We start from the raw sequence: 12,086 nt of genomic DNA, 5'->3' as shown, positions 1-12,086 counted from the left end.
GTTGGCTCCCATTCCAAGGGCTGTACACACAGTGATGCTAAGGGATGCTCGATTTATTACAAGGAAGATAATCACGTTTGCTCATTTTACTCATAGACCTGAATCGGTGGCCATTAACCATGTAAACTATAGAGAGGGGGAAACCAGCTGGTGAAAGAATCCTGCAGAATGGCAAAGGATACACTAAAGGTCTGTAATTGTGAGTAAGAATAACTGTCAGAATTCCCATGTGATCCTGATCCTGTCAAGGGGAAAGGATCTGGGCAAAATAAGATCTTACTTGTGAAACTGAAGAATCCATGTATCCTCGAAAGGAGACGAACTCTGAAATAACAAGGATGCAAAAGGAATACTTCACCACAGTTTATTCTTGCCTTTCGTTGGCATGTTATTTCCCAAAAGGAAGAGACATGGAACATGAGTGCAACTCCACCAATTCTCAAAGAAGCTTAACTTTATTCTACGGTAACAGATCACGTCTGAGACGCCAAATCTTCAACCCCAAAGACAGAAATATTTCATCCACATGTGGGAAATGACAATGATCCTCCAAACTTGGAGGCTGATGAAATTAAGACAACTTTCTTTGAAGGTGTTGAAAGGCACGAATGCCAAAAGAAGCCCAGGGAACCCGAAACCAGCAGCGCACAAGACTGCGTGAATCAGAGCAGCTCAGTGATGCTGAGGTCAAGCAGCCAGGGAAAAAAAAGCCCCCAAATAGAAGAAAATAGAAGAGACCCCAGGCCATGGGTATTTGAACCTGGATCTAAACGCGTTCATATTCAGTGTAGCATCATCCATATATCACATGCAAAAGCAGAACCTATTTCTGTGTGCTGCCCTTGAGGAATGCGGCAATATTGCCTTATGACATGACACTCGCTCATGAGACGGGCATTTCTCTAAATTAAGGGCTTTCTAATGCCAGAGAGTCTTTCAGACTGGCTTGTTTTTAGTGGATGTTTTAAATAGCTTGCTGCCCAGTGACTTGGAGTCACATGTTCGTGCCATTGATCACTCAGAGACTATTCCACAAATTCCTTGGGAAAATACCCAGACTTGCCTGGATAAATAAATAACAGAGCCCTGCCTAACAGAAACTGCCTGGAACAGATTGAAGACAGGGGGAGATGTTTCCACAGCACCAGAGCTAAGACTGAGGAGTGAAAGGTGCTCACCCGTAAGTTTGAGCGCCAGGGTTGTTGCCAACAGGCAGAACAACCAAAATAAATGGTTGATGGATTGATGCAAGGCATTTACCACATGAGGGTGCACAGAATGGCTGGGTGCAGGAAGGCTGGGATTGTATCTGGCCAGTTCAGGAAGAGCATCTCTGCAGAAGAAGCAACAGAGACTGGTCAGGGGAGGCAGGCTGACCGTGCACACAGCGGCTAAGGCCAAGAGGGTGGCAGAGACTGGTTGGGCTCAGTCACCTCTTAGGAGGAGCACCAGGGACTGCCCTCAGCCCTGGCTAGTGCCTGCCTGTGCCCTGTGGCACCAGCAATGGGATGTGAGCTGCACTGGGGTGCTTTTAGATCTTACACTTTCTTTACTTCCAGATTTACACATCACTGGTCTGAGAGCATCAGTGCATCCATGGAAAAGCAGTTCCCCATTCCCAGCTATCCTAGTTGCAAGGACAGAGAAGGGGCCACAGCAACTTAGAGGGGTAAAGGGGTTTCTGGATCCTTGCAGGTCCCTTCCTTTTCCCTGGCATGAACTAGAGCACCTTGAAGACTGCTCAAAAGTGTGCTCTGTTCCCCAGTGGGCCCTGCACTGCTGTGCATGTCAATAGGGCCAATTTGCAGTGTCCCCACTGGAACGGGTATACAGAATGGGTTGTTCCTGCCTCTCCTGTCCCCTTTTACAGCCTACAAGAGCTGTCAGAACAGCAGGAGAGAGTAGAAACAGGCCTTACTCATTCTCTTTGGTAGACCTGATGGACCTAAATGAGGATTCAGACACCCAGAATTAGGCCTCAAAACTGAAGTTAAAGGGCACAAGCAAATGGTTCCAACAGCCCTTCTGCTGGCTGCCCAAATGTGAGAGGATGCAACAGAGGGGCAGCGAGCTCTAACGCAGGACCAGAAAACGCTGTGAAATTCCTTACGGGAGCAAGAGATCTATTTGTCACAAATTGGCTAAGGGAGGTTAATACCCTGGCACTGACCCTGCCCCAGATGCCCTTAATACCTCCATGCTTTGTCCTGTCCAGATTTTACAGCACAAGAGATAAGAGGTGGTTGATAACACCTCCCCATGGCCCCCACCCCGCTGCAGCAGGGGAGATAACGCTTCAGCATGAAAACTCGCTCCCCACGTCAGCCTATAACCAGCTTATGCCTGAAGAAAAAGACACTGATCAGCCATTGTGGTCTTTCTGCTGGCAGCTGAATAGCCTGCGTGAATATCAACATCATCATAAATCATTCAAGTGCTGAAAGTCATCTTACCGTCGTCAGAAGGAGCTGAATAGCAACCAGCTCTAAATCCTTATGTACATCCATTTACAGCAGCTGAGCTGTGGGAGTACAGATACCTATTTTTCAGCCAGCACAATAATCAAACCATCCCTCATTTAGGGCTGAATTCATTTGCTTTGGTATTAGTCCCAGATAACAGCTCCAGAAACTGATATGTCAGCTCCAACTAAAACCAAGATTAAGCCGAGGCCACCAAACTCCTTTATTCCTCAACACGTATTTAAAGTCCCCCAACCGGATCCTGATCTTGGTGCGAATCTGAACACACTGAATTCAGTTTAAAAGCTTTAAACTGATGTTTCTCAGCAGCCCCAGTGTGGTCACAAAGATCAGGGCCTCAATAACTTTGCGCATTGGTACTGTGCAGAGCTAGCTCCAGACTATTTATAGCTCACGCTATATATACACACTGCAGCTTCCAAGAGCGTATTTTCTTGTTGGGGAGGACAATGCCTTCAGAAATGTAATAAAAGGCAAAGTTTTGTTCTAAGAAAACATAAAATCTGCTCAAGCCCTTAACCTGGAAGAGAGGCCCCACGCTGCCCATCAGATAATAAGCTTAATTCTTACATCACACTTTATTTGTAGCTCACTGGGTAGCTAATGGTCGCAGCTTATCTAACAGGAGAAATGTGAAACCAGAGCTTTAGAACAATAGAAACAAGGCTGTCAGCAGCAGGCTGCCAGTGAATCATGTCCCTGCAGTCAACTTGTCCCAGAAGGTCATTTATGACAGAAACACATCTCTGCCTGAGCTGGCAAAACACTGAGAAGGGTTTCTTGGTTTTACCTTAACAAACCATGGAGCAGATCGGTCACCAGAACAGCTTCACTTGACAGTTAAGTTCTGCTTACTGTAATAGCAAAGGTTACCAAAACGTTACTGCTAACTGCTGGGTCTGGGCTTCTAGAGGCGGTTTTACCTTCAACCTAAACACAAGGTATCTAAAACAACCCGACCTTTGACAAACCTTAGGACAAAAGTGATTTAGAATCATAGAATCCCAGAGCGGTTTGGGTGGAAGGGACCTTAAAGCTCCTCCAGCTCCAGCCCCTGCCACAGGCAGGGACCCCTTCCACTGGAGCAGCTTGCTCCAAGCCCCTGTGTCCAACCTGGCCTTGAGCACTGCCAGGGATGGGGCAGCCACAGCTTCTCTGGGCACCCTGTGCCAGCGCCTCAGCACCCTCACAGGGAAGAGCTTCTGCCTAAGAGCTCAGCTCAGTCTCCCCTCGGGCAGGTTCAAGCCATTCCCCTTGGCCTGTCCCTACAGGCCCTTCTAAAGTCCCCCTCCAGAAACAGAAAGCAGTGCTCACACTTCCTCTTTCATGTCCAGAGAGAGATGAAGAAGGAGGACAAGGAACTAAACCTAAATCAGGTACTACCTGTGCCATGAATACGGAAGCTGGTTTTGCTCATACATAGTTATTCTAAAGTAACTGCTCTGTCTGCATCTTGAAGAGAAGAAAATCTCTGTGCTGCACTTGCAGAAGAGGTCCAGATTTTCTGCAGGAGGGAAAAGAGCAGATGATGGGGGAGCTATTCTTTCATAAGGATGCCATTGGCACAAACAGCTGGCAGTTGGTGACGTGTTACTTCTATGAGCAGTTGCTCATGGTTTATAGCAGATAAGAAAGCAGCATTTCATTTGCAATTCAGGTGAGGGACATGAGTGGCTCCCCAGCACCGCTGGCCTCTGGGCCATGGTTCTTATCATAGCAGAAACATCTGTCACGGTGTGAATGAATGCATTATAAAAGCACATCAAATGCGCAGTTTCAGGATGAGGCAGCAGTCTGCAAAGAAACTGGAACTCACCTCCAAGAGCTGGGATGGTCTGGCCCATATTCACTAGTTGGGATGAGGACAAGCACTGGGAAAGGCAGGGGGGAAGAGAGAGAGGAGCCTTGGAAATGCCATGATTATACGTTATCCCTTCTCTAGGAGCCAGCTGGGTCTGAGAATGGGCTTGCTCATGAGGGTCTGGTGGTTCACATGCTGCAAAATGATCGCATCGCTCCACACCGAGTCCTCTGGGCTGCAGACAGACCTGACTGTGGTCCAGAGGACTTCACTGCAGCCAATGGGCTGGGGTGGAAAGGATGCGTGGAGATGGATGTGTGGGGAGGCGGCCAGTGTGGGGGGTCCCCATCAGAAATGCGCTTGCAGGGGCTGCTCTCAGAGATGGAACTGAACCCATTTTAAGGGCAGCTGACTATGAGGTGACAGGAGCTTTCGTTTCCAGACAAGGCAAGCTATGTCTTCAGTCCATGCTGAAAAGCAGGACAGGCTGAAAACTGCTCACACCCCGGTGTTCATCCCTGCTGCAACACTGAACCTGGCACAAATTTAGGACACAGTGATTTGTAATATGGGCCATGTAAGTCTTTGGTGTTGTCCTTCAGGGCTGGGTCTAATACCCCTGTGGGTACAAGGGCACTTCTGTGCTCCTCTTTAGCAGGGACAGAGACAATTCAAAGTGACTTTGAAATCCCTCATGCCTAGGAGAGGCCTAGGAATGCCTGGGTAGCTCTAGAAGAAGGAGGCTGGATTGAGACCCTCATCTGTGTCTCACTGAGTGACTGCTTTCTGCTGTGCCTTTGGGCTTTTAATACAAAATACAAGAGAAAAATTACTATGGCTTCTGCCCTTGCTGAGAAACCCCTCTGAGCTCCCACTGATGCACAGGGGAACACTATGGACAGGCCCTTGGACCAGGCTTCTTTAGTCATGCACAGCCTCCAGGCACACACTGCCTTTTCTGTCCCAACAAAGACCCCTTTGGTCAGCTTATACGGCTGGTGCTGCAATAGTGGATGAAACGAGAAATGCTTTCCCCTCCAAGGAGTACTAAAACCAGGCATGCAGCTTCAGGAAAATAGAGGAAAATACCTATTTTAACTATGCTTCTAATCACAAAACATATATTCTTAAATATGCATGCATCAGCAGAAACAGCGGGTGAGGGCTCCCATTCCAAACAAACAGAAACATGCACTTTGAGCCCTCATCTGAAATGGCAGTAAAAGCCCAACCCAATAATTATTTTCCTTGATTTTCAGCCAGACGAGGCACAAGACAAATAAGTCATCAAGGACAAATAAAAGGAGGTTCATTCATCGCATTCAGGGCTGGAATCTTTAATGGTCACCAAATGAACTAAGATAACTAAGTAACCATTGTAAATATTAATCTTTAAAGGAAAACAATACTCCCAACAACAGGAAGCCTGATAAGACATTGGATGTTGCCATCAGTGTTATGGAGTCTCTCTAATTTCCTTAGTTTTTTCTTATGCCTGTAGAGGGATCAGGAAGGGGAACATATGGTATCTCTCAAAGGAAGTAAATTAACATTATTAATAGCTAATGTGGGAGAGGTGAAGCAGTGATTGTTGTGGTGGTTGTTATTGTGCTTTTGTTGGGGGGAAGCCTGCCTGTTAGTGAGTTTAAGCACTCAAGCCAAGCTCAAAATCGTGTATTTATAAACAGAGATCTGATAACAGTTGCCTCAGCATCCATGATGCTTTGCCAGCGCACGCACGTCGAGATCTGAAGGGACCGGCTTGAGGTTTGTCCCAAGAGTTGGCTAACGCAGACAAGAACTTACAGCATCACCCCTGTTCCCCAGTAACTCCTTGCATGGACCCCCACGTTCTTCTTTGCATCAGTTTAGTTTGAAGCAGAAGGAACAAGGACAGGTAGATCCGCACTTCTGAGGAAGAGGAGCTGTGCCAAGGGCCGTTGAGGAGGTGGGTTCTCATAGGCGATGACCACTGATGCGGGAGATGTACTTTTAAGAGAAGAATTTACACCTTTCTGGAGCCTCTGCTTTCATCTCTCTCCCATACATACTTATGAGATGGTATTTATTTAACTAACATTGACACCTACGGAACTTCAGTTGTGGCTACACAAAAGACTGGGATCCTGATCCCAGCTTCAGCTCTATTTGTCCCAGAGCACCTAAAAGCATAAACACATTCCTCATTTCCTCAAGACACCCCATGCTTCCTACTTCCTTCCCACCTATGGAAGCCTGGGGCCATTCCCAGGTGGCCTGGCAGAGGTGGACTTCACACTGAGTCAATCTGCAAACTGAATTTGGCAGATCTGGGTAAAAATGAGAGGACTTGATTAAAATCACCCAGTAAGCTCAGGAGATACAGGCAAATCTGGGGGGGAAATGGTTCAATAAACTCTTTGGAAAGAAAAAAGGGGATTTGGCTGTAATTAACTCACTGGATCTTAATCAGAATTGAGTAGCCCAGTAAGAATACCTCATGCTTCGGGGCACATGGTGATTGCTTTATAGAGACAAAGGAATTCCCTCTGCCCTTGAAAACTTAGACTTCAACTGCAAGTTGACGGCTGGATTTTGGTTTCTAGGCCTGAAGAGGACAACTGGAACATCTTAAGACAGTACAGACTTTAACTTGGAGAGAGGTGCAACCATTTCAGTACCATACAACTCTACTTGAAGAGATAACCCAGTAAACTAAGTTTGTGTCTCAAAGCTGGTCTAAAATACCTCTTCCTGAGTGATGATGGGATACTTTATTTCTTAAGAAACTCGGCACATTGACCAAGAAGCTCATGAAAGGCTGACAGAGCTGTGCATTGTTTGCTGGCTCTGCGGAGTTCCATGACGAGGATGAATTGTTCTCTGTGCCGAAGCCTGGGTGGTTTATAAGGTTGTGAAGTTTTCCACACTGCCAATTTTAGGGCCCTTAAGTATTTCAAGTTGCATAAACTTATAATAAAACTGTTGCCCTTTGGCTCTGAAGAATGGGACTTTCTGCTCAAGCAGGACAAGACTGAATTCCAGACATGAAAGGGAGGATGCTTTCACGATGGCTTAGGAGAGGACGTTCCCAAGACATCTGTAACAGTATGAGAAGACAGATGCTTAGCAGGGGCAGTTCTACCATCAGCGAAATACTACTTCGTAGGGATAAATGCATCAAGCCAAACTCTTTAATGACAGAAATAACTTCTGAGAAAGGTAACAAATCTGCAATATCTTCATAATCTTAACTACCAATACAATGACATCGTCCGGATGATTTCAACTCATTGCACTATGGTCACACATTCACTTCTTGTTGCCTCTCCCCACCTTCCATGTCAGGCACCAAGTATGGCTGTTGGTGGCAGATGAAGCCAATTCTGCTCTAAACCCACCACAACCTCCAAAAGAAAAGCAAGTTACAGTGCACTTCCAGGGAGGTCCTTTCCAACCCTAACTATTCTATGATTAATACAACATCAAGTTTAGAGATTCCACAAGTTAGGTAAGGCCCTGTCTTACCCTGGTATCTATAGGGTCTTGGAGGGTGCAAGTCTGCAGGAGCAGCACTGGGCCACGTAAAGGACACACACATGGTTAACCCCTGCACAAAGCTATTGCTCACTTCTGACCCATTTTCTCTCCATGTAGAATAGAATCATAGAATAGTGTGGGTTGGAAGGGACCTTAAGATCATCCAGTTCCAACCCCCCTGCCATAAGCAGGGACATCTCACACTAAACCATCCCACACAGGGCTTCATCCAACCTGGCCTTGAACACTGCCAGGGATGGAATCCCTGTATCACGTAACCAATGGCACTTTGAGAGAGCTTCATGGAGTCAGCTGTCTGGGGCTGGCTGTGATTGCTCAGGTGTAACTTGGACTCTCCACCCAGGCAGGGGAGCATGGGGGAAATAGAGCAGTCCCTCCCCATTCACCCCCCTCGGACCTTGGGCCAGCAGCCATCCCTCTTCCCCCAGTGGCACATGAGAGCAAAGGGCACACTTGGCTCCTGCCCTGCTCTTGACCGGAGCAAGACGTCAGGTGATGATGGTAACGGGTTATTTGTGGTAAAGCTCAACAACCTGTTTGCTAATCTCCAGAAACAAGGGGGAAGGATTCTGACCCCACGGTGTGTCTGTGGCCTGGGCACACACTGCCTCCCAGGGCCACCCCAGGGACATTGCCTCGGCACGCTCCTCCCTGCGCCCCATGGCAGGGCATGTCTGTAACTGTCACAGGACCATTTATAGGACAAATATTGAGGATAATTAAGGATAATCTGTGCTTTAGGTGTCTTACAGACAAGGTCAGGTACTCTCTTTCCGTCTCAGATGTGAGGGAAGCTCCCATGAACAGCAGGTACTTGTTTCTCAGACCAAATAATAATAAAGACCCCTATCCACATTCTATAGGCTTCCTAGATTTAATCTTCTCAAAACTCAGACAAAACCACTGCAGTGAGCTCTGCCTCTAAAGAGCCCTGACAATGAACTGTATCACCAGCACCAGTCTCTTGCTGCTGTACATTATCCTTACTGTACCCCCATTAGCAAATACAGAGGGGCTCTACAGCACCCATGCCCTGAGCTCAGACAGTAACATCCTTTCAAATAACTTGGCAGGTCAGGGTAGATCAAATAGTCACATGAAAGCAAAGGAGGAATCTGCCCCAGCAACTTCTGCTATTTTTTTCTTTTTTTGTGGTCTGCTGATTTCATAATATTTGGTCATAAGACACTGTTTTTGATATTCACTGATTATCATGACGGGCTTCTTCCTAAATAGCCTTTGGGTAACAGACATTCGCATCGCTGGCCAAGTGGAGAAGCTGGGACTAACCAATCCCTGCTCTTGAAAGATCCCCCTGTTCCCCACACCCAAGGGACCTTGTGAGAGAATGGGTTGCATGATCCCTTCTGCCTATGGATGCTATAGCTGACACAGGAGGAGGGCTGGTAAAACAGCATGTTCCAGCCTCTCTTTCACAATCCTTGTGCACCTAAAAGCCCAGTTTCCGAGAAATCACAGCAACAGCAGTTCCCATCCCTGTGAAGATGGGATATTCCTTGGAAACATCTGTCTTGTGCCATAAGAGGCAGGATGCTCAGGCAGGAGGCTAGCTCAGTGATTCCTATGGAAAGATTGATTCAAAACATAGGAAAAACACATGGCAACAGAGGCACTGTTACAGTCAAGCCATTTGTAACCCTCCTGCCCTAGCAATCCCCTCTATCGTGCCTTCGTATGTATATTTAACCACGCTGCTGCAGTACTCAATCCACTTCAAGAACACTTTTAGCCTATCAGTGTCACTACATTTTAATTAAGTTTATGGGGTTGAGAGCAGCATTTGATCCTCAAGGCTGCCAACAGCAACGGAGCTTTTACAAACAACCGTACCCACATAATCATGAAAACAGGAACTGAAAGAGGCCTCTCCGTGCAGCCCAGGTAACTCTGCATGCTCCATAACGTTAAACAAATGCTCAAAGATAAACAGGAGTCCCCTGAAATGACCTGTTTGCACTAGAGCAGAGACCAGGCAAGGCAGAAACCCCTGCAGAGTTAGGTCAGTCAAACTGGCCACTTCTCCTTAAAGCAGCTTCACCCCTACTTACCGACTTCATGCAACACTTCAGCGCACTAGCCCTGGTTCCTTTATTGTACACTTCCATTAAGCCTAAGACAGCTTTATAAATGAATGCACCAATACAAGCACTAAGGTCTGGCCACTGTCAGATTAACAGGTTAAATGGATTATTGATCCGGCCACCTTCTCCTATGACCTTCTCTTACTTTCTGCGGAAAGGCACACATTGAGCTCATAAGGATGCTCCCAATGAACACCATCTCCCGAGTAAAGGCCAAGGAGCAAAGCTGACTTGCTGCCTTCTAGCCTCCTGTTTTGGTGGATGGTGGGCTCCCTGGAGCTGGGGATGATCCATACACAACGCTAGCCGAGAGCTCCATCAAAGCCTCACCGGCATCACATTAAAACCCCCTACAATTCCGCTCCCATTCTGCTGGCTGTGCAGAGCACAATGACAAGGCAGAGGGCTGGCACTATTCTGAAACCCCAGGATGCTGATCTGAAGCTCGCCAGATTTACACTCCAGCTTTTTAAATGCAACTTGATGAGCCCCGAGCCTTCACACCAACTGTGCCTCCTGGAATAGATGCCTGTGTTCAACAGGCGGCTGTGCCAGACACCTCCATTCTGTATCTCCCATTTACCAACTACACGACAAGTTAAACCTGCAAGCAAAAAGGCAGAGAAAGACAAGCTCCGACTCCCTGGCCCACTTGCAGGAGCCCATTTCAGCTCTGTTTACAATGAATTCTGTACACAGGCAATAAAATGCACTTGAGATATAGAGCAAATTTAGAATCATAGAATAGTTCGGGTTGGAAAGGACCAATCCAGTTCCAACCCCCCTGCCATGGGCAGGGACACCTCACACTAAACCATCTCACCTAAGGCTTCATCCAACCTGGCCTTGAACACTGCCAGGGATGGAGCATACTTACTTCTAAACAACCACTTAAGGGCTTCTGACTTGCAGTTAGTCCTATTGCTTGGCCAGTAATAGTTATAAATCCCCCCCAGTACACACACAGACCTTTCAACACCTAGACCTGAAGAGAGCTACTTGTAAAACGTATAGATACCAAATATTACTTTATGGATTGGAAAACACAGGCTGGAGGAAAATATCCGATAACTTGCCCATAACTCTGTGATAGGACTGGACCTAATCCAGAGCCCAAAATCACACCTACAGCAATCCCTTCTCTAATGCCCAACTGTTTTTCAATCTGGCTCTGCTGGGATCTTTTGTTGTGACTAATATCTAAAATGCCTTATATCACTTTTGACTTATAATCTATGAGATCACTGTAATAAGATGTAAAACTATAGGCAATCCATCATTCAAAGTTTCCTCAAATCAAAATGGAAATGCTTTAGTCTGAAGCTGCAAAGAACGGATGAGCTTACACTATGAGAAAGAGAAAAGCCCTTTGTGTTCAATGTAAGGATACACTCAGCTTGACAATGGATCAGTCAAGTCTGACTTTTGCTCCTCACCCCATACCCATGAAAAACCAGATGAAGTATGTTGTGTTGCACCTCTTGCTTACAGGGCACTATTTGTAGCTAAGAACCCAACGCCAGAGACAAGCAGGCTTGTACAAATCAGTGGCAAAGCCTGCAAATCCCATATGCAACTGCTGGGAAGCACCACTGGAAAACCTGGCTTCCAATAGCTGTGATTTTTAAAGAGGGGCTGCGAGCTGAGCACCATCGGTGCACCATGACCCCTGACCGCATTTGCTGAAGTCCTTACAAAAGACCAGCCAGCAATTCATTTAAAACACCAGCCAAGAAGAATAGTTCAACCTGTAACACAATCGTGTAGTTATGTTAATTAATGACAGCTTCATACCACTAATCCTTGACTGACAGGGACAGTGTTGTCTATCGTGTAGCCTACAGACGCATCAGGTGCCATACAGCAAAAGCGTGTTCTCACCATAGGTGCCTTATGCCCCAAGCAGCATAAGGCTTGGTGTCTTTGAATACTTTCTCAGCACTATCACGTTGGCAATCTGGGGCTAGAGCCCTGCTTATTCATCCTGAATGAGAAAGTCACACTGATCTCTGTTACTCTGTCCTGAGCCCAGCTTAACTATCAGCACAAGGTCATGCTCTGCTAAGTTTGTACTTTCACATCCCTTAGGAACTTTGAATCATCCTAGCTGACAATGCACTGACATTTATGCTCAGCTACTATCACTCCTTTGTTTATGTT

General features: G+C 46.6%; 1 protein-coding gene across 2 annotated transcripts in view; it reads right to left on the bottom strand.

The window, feature by feature from the left end:
• Nucleotides 1-12,086, bottom strand: part of SLC6A6 (solute carrier family 6 member 6) — a 163,686-nt gene that overhangs the window by 121,673 nt on the left and 29,927 nt on the right. The gene's annotated exons all lie outside the window — the stretch shown is intronic.

This window comes from Lathamus discolor, chromosome 7 (assembly GCF_037157495.1).
Source record: "Lathamus discolor isolate bLatDis1 chromosome 7, bLatDis1.hap1, whole genome shotgun sequence".
Taxonomy (NCBI): Eukaryota; Metazoa; Chordata; class Aves; order Psittaciformes; family Psittacidae; genus Lathamus; species Lathamus discolor.
The sequence above is the reverse complement of the archived record's forward strand: the minus strand, read 5'-3'. Positions and strand labels throughout refer to the sequence as shown.